Source organism: Macaca mulatta, chromosome 9, assembly GCF_049350105.2.
Source record: "Macaca mulatta isolate MMU2019108-1 chromosome 9, T2T-MMU8v2.0, whole genome shotgun sequence".
Classification (NCBI taxonomy): domain Eukaryota; kingdom Metazoa; phylum Chordata; class Mammalia; order Primates; family Cercopithecidae; genus Macaca; species Macaca mulatta.
Window position 1 is genome coordinate 144,320,084 of NC_133414.1, and position 14,616 is coordinate 144,334,699.

The 14,616-nt window shown below is 59.5% G+C and overlaps 1 protein-coding gene across 7 annotated transcripts in view; it reads right to left on the minus strand.

Moving 5' to 3' along the window:
- STK32C (serine/threonine kinase 32C) overlaps positions 1–14,616 on the minus strand; it is a 103,870-nt gene that overhangs the window by 22,963 nt on the left and 66,291 nt on the right. The window contains exon 1 of one of the 7 annotated variants that reach the window (XM_077947891.1): positions 2,610–4,312. The exons of the other annotated variants lie outside the window; for them this stretch is intronic. The gene's annotated coding sequence lies outside the window, so the exon portion shown is untranslated. Of the gene's footprint in view, positions 1–2,609; positions 4,313–14,616 lie in introns of those variants that run through there. 7 annotated transcript variants of the gene reach the window in all.

The following is a 14,616-nucleotide window of genomic DNA, read 5'->3' on the forward strand; positions in this document are numbered from 1 at the left end:
GCCTCAGAAAGCCGCCTGCCCAAGCCACCGAACCCTCCCCAGGGTCCCTCTGCCCCTCCCGCTCACGTTGCAGCTCAGTTCTTATGGAGGAATCTCTGGAAGAACATGCCTTCCCTTGGGGTGCTAAACCCCCACAGCCCACTCACCAGGAGACAGGGCACCTGGGCTTCCCGTGCCCTCTGGGCCCAGTCACAGGTGCGGCAGACACTGACCAGGTGTCTACTCCAGACAGGACCTCATCCTCCTGCCAAGCGAGCTCACCCAGGACCACCTGCTTTCCCAAGCGCGGGGCTTGGGCTCCATCTGGGGCCAGCCCCTTGGCCCTGTGACCCAAGCCTGCTCCCCCCATCACACACATCCTGTCACCCGCAGCCAGGGAGCAGGGACAGAAGAGCTGCCTCGAGTCAGGGCCTGGCCTCGCACACATATGCCTGGCCTCGCACACCCACAGTTCCGTTGTCCACCAGAACAAAGCAGATCCAGTTCCCTCCAGCCTGTTACCCCACCTGGGAAACAAACTGCCCTGGACAGTGGAGTCACCAGCCACGATCGAAGCCCCTGGCCTGGCCCTGTGGGAGGAGCTGCCCTGAGGAGCAAGGGGAGGCAGAGGGTTACACCCAGCTCTCCCGAGTCTTTGGGCTCTGTGTTCTGGAACATTCTCAGCTCAACTGCAGTTCAAGAAAAGCTTGTAAGTCTTCCTCTGTGCCAGCCCCATGCGAGGGACTGGCAGGGCAGGCTGAGTTGCCATGGTCGCTCCCTGGAGACCCTGGGGGGAATGCCTTGACCCCCGGCAGCAGGCCCGAGTGTGTCCCCAAAAGACACAGCCACCAGGAGCCTCGGAATGTGGCCTTATTGGGAACAAAGGTCTTTGAAGATGTAATTAAGTTGAGGATCTGGAGGCCCTGAATGGGGATGGGCCCTAAAGCCAATGACAGGCATCCTTACATAGGACAGAAAAGAGACGACAGCGCGGGCGCAGGGGCGAGGAGACGGCGCAGACATGGGGGCGAGGCAGCGATGTGAAGATGCCGGCCTGGGGATGGAGTGACGCGGCAGCAGCTGAGGATGCCACGAGTGGCCAGCAGCCACCAGACGCCAGGAGAAGGCACAGCGGGTTCTCCCACGGAGCCACCCAGAGGACCCACTCTGCCAGGTCTCAGGCTTCCCATCTCCAGGACTACAAGAGACACTTCTGTTGTTTGCAGACCCTGAGTTACGGAACTTGGTTCTGGCGGGAAACTCACTTTCTCCTCCTGTGTGTACACATCCCTGAGAACACCCTGCAGGCTTTGACCGCCCGCGGCCACGTCTTCAGGCAGCCGCCTCACCGGGCTCACGTCTTCAGGCAGCCGCCTCACCGGGCTCACGCCTGCAGGTAGCCGCCTCACCGGGCTCACGCCTGCAGGTAGCTGCCTCACCGGGGCTCACACCTGCAGCCGCCTCACCGGGGCTCACGCCTGCAGCCGCCTCACCGGGCTCACGCCTGCAGACAGCCGCCTCACCGGGGCTCACGCCTGCAGCCGCCTCACCGGGGCTCACGCCTGCAGCCGCCTCACCGGGCTCACGCCTGCAGGTAGCCGCCTCACCGGGCTCACGCCTGCAGGTAGCCGCCTCACCGGGCTCACGCCTGCAGACAGCCGCCTCACCGGGGCTCACGCCTGCAGCCGCCTCACCGGGCTCACGTCTTCAGGCAGCCGCCTCACCGGGCTCACGCCTGCAGGTAGCTGCCTCACCGGGGCTCACACCTGCAGCCGCCTCACCGGGCTCACGCCTGCAGCCGCCTCACCGGGCTCACGCTGCACCCTCATCCAAGCACCTGGCAACCCAGCAGCCCACTTCCCCCAATCCCCTTCACCGCTTTCTGACCCAGGCCAGCAGGTGGGGAGCCTGGCCCCGCCCCTTATTACTAGGACTCCCCCTCCGAGGCCTGGACCGTCGGGCACGCTCAAGGTGGTTTGGGGGTGGTGTGGGGTTTTCCGTTGAAATGGATTTGATTAAGTCAATCACAGCAAAGTGCTCTTAGGTGAACACAACAGAGGGCAGGTCCATCAGGCTCCCTCGGGCCCCTGATGCGGGAGGCTCCAATGAACGGTGGCGTAAAGCCCTGGGGTTGGTGCAGTCTCTCTGTCTGGAGGGACATCAGCACCCAAGATCACACACAGCAGTGTTTACAAAAAAGACTGGAAACCCAGCGGCCTTTTATGACCAGGCCTGGGGGGCTGAGGGCAGGCAGGTCCGACTCAACCACTTCCTCCAGGAAACTGGTCCCAGCTTTCCCGGCTGCTTCCTCCAATCATCAACTTAAACCCAAAGAGGACATGGAGTTAGAGGTCTCGCCATGAAGAGGAACAAGCCAACGCCGGGCTCCGGAGCCCTGGGCTTTCCCCATGAAGCGCCACTGACAGGGAGGCCATGGCGCCACCTGCAACAGGCTGGTACCTGCAGCCACGTGACGCCATTTCAACTGGATGCTGTTCACGCATTTTGCAGATTTCAGTGATTCACCCAAGCTCTTCCTCTTTCCCAGTAATTTTTGTTCCCCAGAAGCAAATGCCTGACCACAAGTACCTAAGGCCTCTAAACGGTATGAAACCACCTCCGAATCCTACCTGGGGGAGCTTCTGATGTCCCAAGGAGAAGCGGAGCTTGGGCACGTGGGGACAGCAGGGCGAGACAGGGCAAGGCAGGCTTCCTCCCAGGGATCAGTGCTGGGCACCACAAAAACGAGAGGGTCAGTGCCCAGGAAGGGGCTGGAGAAGGTGTCTGCAGTGGCTGAGGAAGGCGCAGCCCAGTATGGGGCCTCTGGGGAGGGCACTGGAGGCAGAGGGGTCTCCCAGGCAGAGCTGGGCTCCCGTGCACTCCAAAGGCTGCTCTATCTCCCACTCTTCTCTTCTCCTGTCCCTCCTGAGAGCCACCCCTGAAGCTGTTATCTTGACGTCCCTGAGAAGCTGTGTCTCACAGGCCACGTGTCCCAGGCCCCTCTCCCTGGTTGAGCTCAGGATTCTAACGTGGTGAGTGGGAACCAGTTTTGGGGTTTCGGTTTTCCCCTGACGCTAAATGGCTGCTTCCTAGGCCACGGCCGGTGGAGTTAAGAAGCCTCATGAGGCCACAAACCTCTTGGGAAGAGGTGGACACTGGCGGGCTCACCGAGGGGCCAGGGTGGCAGCTGTAGGGGCCATGCTGCGACGGCATTGCGGCTCTTCTTCCATCTGCTGCAGATGGCAGAGGGGGGTCTTTGTCCCAAGAGGCTGGGAACCCTCCGTGCCTATGGCTGTCAGGTGTTGATGGCCAGGGAGGGGCACCCAGCCCACCGGCTTCCTGGGGGACGGAGCTACCTCCCAGGCCCACACGTGCAGGGGTGCTTGAGCTCCCACCTAAAGCCCTCGTTTAATCGGCACATCGCCGTGGGGCTAAGGCACACAGTTGCTGCGGCTGCAGGTCGGTTCCTTCAGCAATAGCTGCCACCCCTCAGCTGCTTCATGCCGGCTGGGACCTTGCTGGGCTTGGAAGAGCAGATGGGCTGGGGCGCCGTCTGAGTCCTCGCCAACGCGGAACCACTGTGGACATACTGTTTTCTGGTGCTTGCACACAAGTGATCATTCTGATGAGGTCTGGGATTCTGGGCTATCTTCAAACGGAGCGTGGAGATGCTGCTTCTGAGTGGCTGAGAACCTGTGGCCACGTGCATTCTCCCACTTGGGGATAACCAAGACTCTTAACACCTTGCCTTGCTACTCCCAGCTCTCCTCTCGCCCTGGGACTCAGGACCTGTGCACAGGATATGCGTAGTCCATGACCCATCTTGAGGGCCACCCTCCGTGCCGCCCAAGCTTGACAGCTGCTTCCAGGGGAGCTCTGCCAGCTGTTTCTCCGTTGCACCCTCCTGACACCTCTCAATACATCCCCGAGTCCTGGGCGGCACCTCCATGTCCCTTCCTCATCCGCCACATTCCCATGCCTTGCAGCAGTCCCCTCTGAAACGGGGGGTTCCCCTAGCAGGTTTGCCCACTTCGCTTTTTCTGCCATCCCTGCTGCTGGATGAGGTCTCTATGAATTCTTGGGGGGACTCTGGGTGCTCCTTCACTCACAGCCAGAGCTCCCTCTCACTTGTTTCTGCAGAGCTGTGAGTCCAAAGGGTTTCACCCTCCACACTCTGCACCCCGTGCTCTGTATGGCCCCTTCTGAGCTTCTGGCCCCTTCATGTCATGGCTCTCCCCTACCTGGTTGGTAGGTGGCTGGGGCAGGTGTGGCTGCCATCTGTTCCTGTCAGTCAGGGACCACCTCTTCTCGCACCTCTGGCTGCCTCAAGCCTGTGGCTCTCCTGAGCTGCTGGGGAGGCCTAGGGGGCTGGAGGTCAGGTAAAGACAGGAAGTCTATGTTGTTCAAAGCCATTGCACATGGGCTGATTTGTTACAGCAGCCGTTGGAGACTTGTGCAGTGTGCAGTGTGCCTGCCGGGGCGGGTGGGCAGCTCGTGTGGCACACCCACCAGGGCGAATGATGCGGCCATGTGCTGGGACCTAGGGCAGGGATGCACATTGCACAGGGGACACCAGACACACGGCTGGGGGAGTAAGCAAGGTGAAGCTGTGACTGGTGTGAGTGGTGTGAACAGTGTGAACTGTGAGTGGTATGAACTGTATGACTGGTGTGAGTCACATGACTGGTATGAACTGCATGAGTGATGTGAGTGGTGTGAGCCGTGTGACTGGTGTGAGTGGTGTGAACAGTGTGAACTGTGAGTGGTATGAACTGTATGAGTAGTGTGAGTCACGTGACTGGTATGAACCGCATGAGTGATGTGAGTGATGGGAGCCGTGTGAGTGGTGTGAGTGGTGGGAACAGAGTGAATTGTGAGTGGTATGAACTGTATGAGTGGTGAGAGTCACATGACTGGTATGAACCATGTGAGTGATGTGAGTGGTGTGAGCCGTGTGAGTGGTGTGCCACCCTTGATGCCAAAAGCAGGTTAAACGGATATATTAAAAGAAATCAGGTGGGGTGTGGTGGTTCACACCTGTAATCCCAACACTTTGAGAGGCAGAGGCAGGTGGATCACGAGGTCAGGAGTTCGAGACCATCCCGGCCAACATGGTGAAACCCCAATTCTACTAAAATACAAAAAATTAGCTGGGCGTGGTGACGCGTGCCTGTAGTCCCAGCTACTCAGGAGGCTGAGGCAGGGGAATATCTTGAACCCAGAGAGCCGAGATTGCACCACTGCACTCCAGCCTGTCAACAGAGCAAGACTCCATCTCCAAAAAAAAAAAAAGAAAGAAACCAACCAATGGAAATACGAACCAAAATCTATCTTACAAGAGTTATTTCTGGAAGGAAGGAGAAGGCAGGAGGAAGGGATAGTGCCCAGGCCTCCAGGTGACGTGGGCAGCAGAAGCAGACGGGATGCTCAGGATACGGAACCACAGAGCCACCTGGGCCCTCAGCAAGTAAACAGCAAGGACAGGGCCCACAGGGTGACTGGCGGTCATGGGCCCACCTCCCTGCACAGACTCATCCAGATCCTGACTCAGAGAAGCCATCAGAAGACAGTCACAGGCACTGGAGGAACACGAGCCTGGCGCAGTGTGACGGGATCGTAAAGACCATTGTTTCCGGTGTGGAAAATACCGTGGTAGTGGCTACGAAGAGAGTCCTCGTTTTTAAAGATACACACTGAACTATCGATGGATAAAATGACACACTCTCTGGAATTCATGTCGGATACCCAGGGCACGGTGGGAGGTGGGCGAAGGTTGTGGCTGAAACAGGATTGCGCCACGTCGGTTCCTGGTGAGGCCGGACCCGGGTGCTTGTGGGGGGTCATTGTGCTCCTCTCTACACCATGTGAGTTGCACCTTCTAAAAACTAGAAAAAGAGAAGAGTGGAGGCAATGCTTCCGTGGCCCCAAAACCCATGCATGGGCCTCAGTCACGAGCACAGAAAGGACCCCGGCCCCTTCCCCAGGTGGCAGGGCCTGCAGACGGCCTGGTCAGCAGAGGGACGTGGTCAGTGCTGGGACCTGGGCCCACGGGGAGGCCTGACTGCCCCGGAAATGGTCAATGATGTCCCTGTGGTCCTGGATGCCACAACCTGTCATGAGCTTCCCAGAAGGGGGTGACCCGATGGGGTGGCCAGGGGCTCCCAGTCCAGATAAGGAAGCTGAGGCTGGGTGGCAGGTGGCAACCCCACCGTGCACGGGCCCCACACACACTGGGCAGCTGTGTCTGCCACGCGTGGGCCCAGCGGGATGGCAAGGAAGCTTCTCACTCGTGGGCTCGCTGCAGGACAGCCAGGGAGGCGGCCCGGGAGGGGTGCCTATGACGTCATGCTGCCTCAGGTCAGTCTCAAATACAAGTTTAACTTTCCACACCAGAACGGCTCAGTCACCCTCAACACGGTTTCCAGTACTATCCCCCACTCACCCCAGCGGCTCCAGCTGGTGGCCAGAGATAGAAACTTAGAGGCGAGTCTCCCACCTAACAGAGGTTTCCTTTCCTGGGCCATTCAGACATTTGCCTGCCAGTTTACATATCAATCACGGTGTGACCCTGGACCTGGTGCCTGGGATTCACTCACCAAGCAGAGCTCCTCTGGATCCGACAAACGTGTTGGCCCCAGGGTCCCTGCACTCCCTGTCTGTTTGTGCCCCCAACCTCCAAGTGCTTGTGGGCACCAGGCCTGCAATGTACCCGCCAAGGTCTCTAAGTATGAAAAGATCTTCAGCTTCCACGCTGTGGTTGTATCACGGAAACCCTCCTGCCCCAGTTCTACCCCCAAAGGTGAGGCCGGCCCTCAGGGACCCACACAGGTGGATGGATCCCTTGTTCTTTGACCACGGCCTCCCGGCTGCTGAGACCAGAGCTGACAGCTGGGTGGGCAGTTTCGTTTTAAATGCCCACTCCTTGGGATGTGCTCCCTGGACTGTGCTCCCCAGGCTCCCACTCCTTGGGCTGTGCTCCTGGGCTGTGCTCCCTGGGCTCCTGCCCTGCTGGGCTCCCACTCCCTGGACTGTGGTCCCTGGGCTCACAGGCTGGGCCCCTTGGCCCTCCACTAGTGCTTGTTCCTCCCAAGCCAGGTGACCTGACCTGAGGCCAGCAGGGCCACCTCTCTGGCCTCAGCCTCCTTGCAGCTCCAAAGCAAAGGCAAGGACCATGCACGCGCCTGTTGAGGGAAGAAAATGAGAAAATGGATACAAAAGTTCTTCTTCTCCTGAATCAGTCATGAGGGAAACAGCTATTTTAAGGCATAAAGGTGCAGCCTGGGCGACCCAGAGAGATGGGCCCGGCAAGTTCCCACCGTGTTTTGGCCCATTTAGGAGCATGTGGTAACCGTTTCTTCCATGCGGACTCTGCACCGAGGCCCCCACACAGGATTTCTTTGGTCCTGCAGTGGTGGTGGAGGCGAATCCAAAGCAGAAGGCAAGGCACAGACGAACCTAAGTGTGCCAGCAGGGCTGGTCCTGGTGCAGCTTCACCCCTCTGCCCCTGGAGCCTGGAGCGGAACCGGCTCTGGCAGAATCAGCTTCCCCACGGCAGGGAGAGCACGATCCCTCCCCCGACCTTTTAGGAGCCTGCAGCTGCTGTGTACACAGAGTTCCTCTGGGTTCTCTGATCGGCGCTGCCATCCCCCGTCCCAACTCTGGCCTGGCGGGGAGGGTGGTCTGTTTAATCCTTAGCATCTCTGTCTCCTTCAAAGCCATAGTGGTCAGACCTAGCACAGCCTGGAACCCCCGAGACTCTCCAGCCCTGACCTTCCCAGAGAAAAGGCAGCTGCTGAGCTGGGTCCCTCAGTGTGGCAGGCAAGTGGATGAGGCCTGGAGAACTGCCAGCAGCCCTGGCAGGGGGCTTCCTCCCACTATCTGGTCAGGGCACGGGGCAGCCTGCTTGGGACCGAGGCAGCTTCTACTAAGGACTGTGATTCGGCAGCTGCTCTCAGAGGCCCCCATGGGAAGCTGGACAGCAGGCCCAAGAGATCCACACGATTCAGGAGACGCCCCTTGCTTTAAAATGTAGGTTCTATTATTACGCAGGTGAGTGAGATCAGGAGACGCCTGCCATTGATGAGACCATTTGTTACAGTTCCCAACAGGAGGAGGGGCATGCCACACCGTGGGGCCACGCAGGGGAAGACCACGGTCTCAGAGACAGACGACGTGATGGGGAAACGCGGGCAGAGCCTTGGCGGAGGCTTCCTCGGGAAAGGTGGGGAAAGCTGGGTGAGCATGCTGGAGGCTGGCCTGTGGGGATACAGGCCTGCCCTGGGCGTCTGGGGTCAGGCCGTGATTCGTGCAGGGGATGTGGACCCGAGCCTGGGAGCACACAGAGGAGACAGCTGGGGGTGGGTTGGGGGTTTCATTTGAAAGGCAACCAAAGGCAAGTGTTTGTGATCTCTAGGAAGTGGCTGGCCCCACAGGGGCAGTCTCTCCAGGGTCAGCAAAGCCCTGACATTAAAGCGTTGGAAACACAGTTCATACATGTGCAATGCATGTACCCACACATACATACCCCATACATTCATGCACACACACACAGAGGCATGCACACACAAACACACAGACATGCATGCACACATACATACCACATCCACACAGAGGCATGCACACACAGACATGCATGCACACACACATACATACCACATCTGCACATGCACACACAACACACAGACATGCACGCACACATACACATGCTCATGTACACACATAGCCATGCACACATGCATGCACACACGCGTCCATACACGCAGAGGAGGGGGCAAGCTGGGTGGACACTTGGGCAGAGACCAGGCTGCAGTGCCGGAGTGACTGTCCAGCCCTGTCTGGGCCCCCAGTGCTCCTGAAACCCTCGCCCTGGGCTAGGCTGGACATGTGGGGCCAATGTGGGGCCAAGCACTCCCCATCAGAGGTCCAAGGCAGGGAGATCACACTGCACTTAACCATTTAAACCCCAAAGCCAGAGAGGGTCTGCGGTGCCCAGTACTGCACTCCACACTCCTGAGAGCCACAGGCCAGAACCCTCGGGAAGCTGATGGGCATTTTACAGATTGTGTGAGGGCTCAGGACAAGAGCACTGTGTGCGCTGAACCTCCCCACAGCCTGTCCTGGGGCCCTGGGTCCAGCCAGCAGATTCCTTTGGTCCCCACAGGAAGGCAGGTCAGTTCAGCCCAGTAAACATTCTCTGGACCCAGCAACAGCACACGGTCCTCCCCAAGCGGGGGGAGCCCATCTCACACACACAATCACAAAACCACAGCAAAGTCAGCAAAAACCCAAAGCCTGTATCCAACCGTCTTAGTCCCAACTAACGAAGTCCAGAAACACCACTGCTGCAAGGTCCCCAGGGGCACCGCACACTCCCTGCCAGATGGGGGTCATTCTGTGCCACGCACTTGTGGCCGCCACAAAGGGCTCCTGCTGCTCTGAGCGGGGTGGCCGGGCGGCGGGCTGGCGAGGAAGCCAGAGCCTGTGCTGCTGCGAAGTGAGAGGCGTCTGGGGAGAAACCCAGGCTCAGCCGCCCGCAGTGACTGCAGCAGCCCCTGCCCCGGGAGCCTGGCAGCAGGCCAGCATCACGGGGCTTCTGCAGACACTGCTGGACGTCATCAACTTTCAGAGGCCACTGCTGGCTCCCTTTCAGCCAGGCTTCCCGGACACTAGGGGGCTGTCGCGTGAGGGTCACCCACGGCACATAGACCCAGGGTCCTCAGATCCCAAGTCCAGAATCCAGGCCTGGACATCTCAGGAACAGGGTGGACATCGCTCACCATGGGAACACACATCACAAATAAGCAGCCCCCAGGACACCCAGCTTCCAATCGGCAGCAGTGTCCGCTGGCTGCGAACGTGAGGAAGAATGCTGCCTGCCAGGCTGAGGTCACCCAGGCTGCCTTCCGGTGGAGCTGCTATCCTGGTGGCCTGGAGAGCATGAGGCCCCCCAGGGAAGCCCCCCCAGGGCAGAGCCTGGGCTACAGGCAGCGCTGACTCGAGCCCCCCAGGTGGTGGTCTGGGACCCCCATGACTCCAAGCTGGCAACTGAGTTTCATCCCAAAACCCAGACGCCTCCGAGCTCTTCTCGGCCAGTGCTGCTCTCCACCTGCAGCGAATCCCCCCAATGGATGTAAGGAACCCTCAGAACCAGCTCCTCCCGGCCTGGACTCAGAGGCCACAGGCTCAGCCGCTGCGTTAACGGCCACACCGGGCAGGGTGGTCCTGCAGCAGCCGCTTGGAGGTTGCCATAGTGACGACAGGCACTGTCTTCTCGCTGAGATAGCACAGGGGGCCCAGGCAAGGTGGAATCCAGGGGCCACACCCACAGGCCCTGCACAGGGACATGGAGCTGGGGAGCCAGGCCAGGCAGCCCTTCTTTACCCACAGACGTGCTCTCCCTCTTCTTGCCTCTCTCTTGGGTTCACCTGAGACGTGGGGTCACTGCAAGGACAGGCGGTTCCTCAGGGTGGGTGGGGGCTGTGGTGAAGGCCTTTTGACCCCCGTTTTCTTAGTTCTTTCCGCACAGCCTGGGAAATGCGGACGCCACGTGCCTGTGCCTCCCTCTCTCTCTCTCTCTCGGAAAGGGGTTGGCCTGCGGTAAGAGGTGCGCAGGGCAGGGCGAGGAGCCCAGCCAGCTAGGGGGTTAGAGAGGAGACAGCAGAGGCCCACTCAGGGTCAAGGGGTGGGGCTGCACCCAACTATAACCACTGCCCAACAGCCAGCTGTGCCACCGAGAAATCCATCTGGGCAGGGGGCTCTCGAACCCCCAAAGGAGCACTACACCCCTAGAGACACGCCTGCCTCCTGATAGCTGTGCCCATCAGACACCACCAAGCTGGCGTCCTGGTGCTCCCTGCAGCATTCTGGCCGAGTGGAAACCCAGCCTCTGCCCCTACAGATGTCAACAGGAACATGTGATCTCCCAGCACTTAGCACCTCACACCCAAAACACTCCTAGTTAAGTGGGGGTCTGGCTGTTATTCCCAGGAGCACCAGCCACAGCTTGGCAAAGCCAAAGCCGACCCTCCACCCACACCTGCTGCCCAGGCTAGGTACAAGAGCCACAGGCCCTGCCCACTCAACTCCTCCAGCCAGAAGCACGGCCGTGGCTCCAGAGGACGCCCACTGCCCCTTTGACAGGTGCGAGAAGGCAGGACACAGAGCCACGCAGCTCAGGAACAAAGCTGACAATTTAACACTGCGAAAAGTTACAAAATAAAGTCTCTTAGTCACAGTAGCAAAAAGTTACACGAAACAATGTAACAAATAATAACTGCAGGAACAACGTAGCATAAACATAGCAAAATACGAAGAATCAATATAAAAAAGCAGTAGCCTATTTGGGTAAAAGGCCCTAGACCCCTAGAGAGGTAAGATCTCAACTTTGCTCTCAATTAATCTGAAAACGTAAATCCTACCCACATCCCAGCGGGGTTACTTTCGATTTTGACAAGACATATTCAAAAATCCATGTGGAAAAATAAACACAAGGGAAGAGCCGGCATTTTTGGCAGAGCGTAGAAGAGGCTCTGGAATACTGCGCCTCGCTAGTCAGCACACCCTGCAGGGGACAGTGCGGGACGCCCAGAGAGAGGCCTGCACACGGCCACACCCGCAAACAGGCTGTCCACAAGCAGTTCCAGACCTCGAGCCTGCCGATTTAAAAGTGCTGAATTCCAGCCAGGCGTGGAGGCTCACACCTGTAATCCCAGCACTGTAGGAGGCTGAGACGGGCAGATCTCTTGAGGTCACGACTTTGAGACCAGCCTGGCGAACACAGCGAAACCGTCTCTACTAAAAATACAAAAAAAAGTTAACTGTGGGGGCACACGCCTGTAGTCCCAGCTACTCAGGAGGCTGAGGCACGAGAATCACTTGAACCTGGGAGGCGGAGGTCGCAGTGAGCCGAGATCACGCCACTGCACTGTAGCCTGGGTGACGGAGGGAGACCCTGACTCAAAAAAAAAAAAGCTGAATTCCAAATGGACTCCATTCTCCCCGGAACAGAATGTTTCTTGCCCTGATCGTGAATGAGGCAGCGCTGGGTGCAGACGGCCTTCCAGCATGTATGGGGGCCAGGGTCTGTCGTCCTCTGAGAGGGGCCATGAGCTGGGAGCTACTGGGAGTGGGGCGGCTGAGGGCAACTGGGGCACGGGGCCAGTGGAGCAGGACCCGAGGTGGGGGGAGTGCAGCAGGAGGACAGAAGGGCATGGGTGGTGAAGGGGCTCTGGTGGCACCACCAGACTGCCTTGTTGACTATTTGGAGCAGAAGCCACTGGAAAACAGCACCTGAGGTGGGGGGGTTCTCTCCGAACTCCCCTCATCTGTCTAAAGACAGACCCTCCAACAGGAACTGCCAGCTCAGCCCCCCTCTGCAGTTCCACCGGCCCAGGAAGAGGGACCCTCCCCCTGGAGAGAGTCCAAGATCCACCCCCGCCTCAGGCTCAGTCACAAACCATCACAGTCCCCACTGCGTCTCTGGGGGCCCTGTAGTCGTCCCTTAAAGCTGTGTGCCCCCCACGCAGCCCCCACTCCACCTTCTCCCAGCCTGCCCGCCAGCCCTCGGGGCCCACCACTGTTTTGGGTATTTTCTTTTTTCCCCCACGATGCCCCGCACATGTAACACTAACAATAAATTCGTATGCTTTTCCTCCTGCCCCCGTGCCCACTGCCAGCACGTTTCACAGACCCGGCTCAGCCTCAGAAGGCAGCGGGAGGGGCAGCTCCTCCACGGCGCGTTTGGTTCAGGAAACCTTGGCCCAAAGAACAGGAAAACGCTGTACCCCGACCCAGGGGAACCACAGCCCGGAAAGTCAACGGCTTTTAACAGACTTGTGTCCAGAGATGGGGCCCGCCTGACAGGCCAGAGGGGCCGGGGCTCGGCATGGACTTGGGGTTCATGCCCGGCCCAACCTGCACTGGTCTGCGCCCCCCAGCCAAGCCTGGTCCCAGAGAAATCCTGGGGCAGCGACCTCCCCTCCTCCCTGCGGCAGCAGCATCCAAGCCAACCACCCACCAGCTCCGGAAGGACGTGGGAAGGGGCTGCCCCCACCCGTGGTTCCTGTGATCACAGCCCGCAGCCTGAGATAACCGTAGCCTGAGGCTGGAATTCGCTGTCCTGGATTCTGAACAAGCACAATTAGGCAGCGCTGGGGAGGCAGGGGGCTTCTCAGACACCGAGGCCTTCTCAGACACTGCCGGCTGGAAGCTGAGAAGGTGCCAGGCACAATTTAATCACACAGAGCAGCCCGGGGGCGGGGCGGGGGCGGAGCGTGGGCTGGAGTAATGTCTATGTGGGGGCGGGGCGGGGGCGGAGCGTGGGCTGGATGAATGTCCATGCTGGGTGGGGGGGGCGTGGGCTGGATGAATGTCTATGCTGGGTGGGGGGGGGGCGTGGGCTGGATGAATGTCTATGCTGGGTGGGGGGGGGCGTGGGCTGGATGAATGTCTATGCTGGGTGGGAGCGAGACGGGGGTGGAGCGTGGGCTGGATAAATGTCTATGCCGGGTGGGGGCGGGGCGGGGGTGGAGCGTGGGCTGGATGTCTATGCCGGGTGGGGGCGGGGTGGGGGTGGAGCGTGGGCTGGATGAATGTCTATGCCGCGTGGGGGAGCGGGGGCGGGGCGTGGGCTGGATTAATGTCTAGGCGGGGGGGCGGGGAGGGGGCGGGGCGTGGGCTGGATGAATGTCTATGCCAGGGTGGGGGAGCGGGGGCGGGGCGTGGGCTGGATGAATGTCTATGCTGGGTGGGAGCAAGACGGGGGTGGAGCGTGGGCTGGATGAATGTCTATGCCGGGTGGGGGCGGGGCGGGGGTGGAGCGTGGGCTGGATTAATGTCTATGCCGGGTGAGGGGGCAGGCAGGGGCGGAGGGCAGGCTGGAGGAATGTCCATGGCAGGAAGAAAGAGATTTTCTCCAAGTCTAGATTCCTCCCGCTAAGTGGTTAGTCCTGGAATTAACTAAGGCCACCACTTTCAGCTGGACAGAACTGGGGGGCACCATGTACTTCAGACCCCAGAGCTGCCTTCAAAACAGTGAAAATGGTAAATTTTGTTATGTGTAATTCACTGTAATTTTTTAAAAATTGAAAACAAAAACAAAAGCCAAGGGCTAGGTCTAGATAATCTGTTTCCAGGAGCGGCAGCCCCAATAGTGGAGCTGTGGCCCCAGCAGGTACAGCAGCTGCACCACAGCCATTTGGCAGGACCGGACTCTACCCGGTCGGACTCCAAACGCTGTGCCGTCCTGAACGGGTGGGCTCCGGTGCCCTGCCAGGGTATCCCACCCCTTGACCCGGAGCCATTTTCACAGGTGGCTCCAACACTGGCAGGGCCTGGGTGCAGCTAAGCCTGGGCCCACCACCTCCTGCAGGGAAACAGGGGTGGCTGGGGCCTCTGCTGCTGCAGCCCCTCTGAACTGAGGCCACGTGTGAGCAGATGCAGCTACAGCCCAACCACACTCAGAGCCGCCCTTCTCAGCCCTCATCCTTTCGGCTATGGGGTCATTGCCTCGGCCAGTGAAAGAACTGGAAGGACCCCTCCAGGTCAGTGAAAGGCGTCACCTCACCCTCCCCTCGGTGCCAGGCATCCATCCGCAAGTGCTGCACAGGGCCCCTGCAGGCCTGATGAGGAGGCCTAACT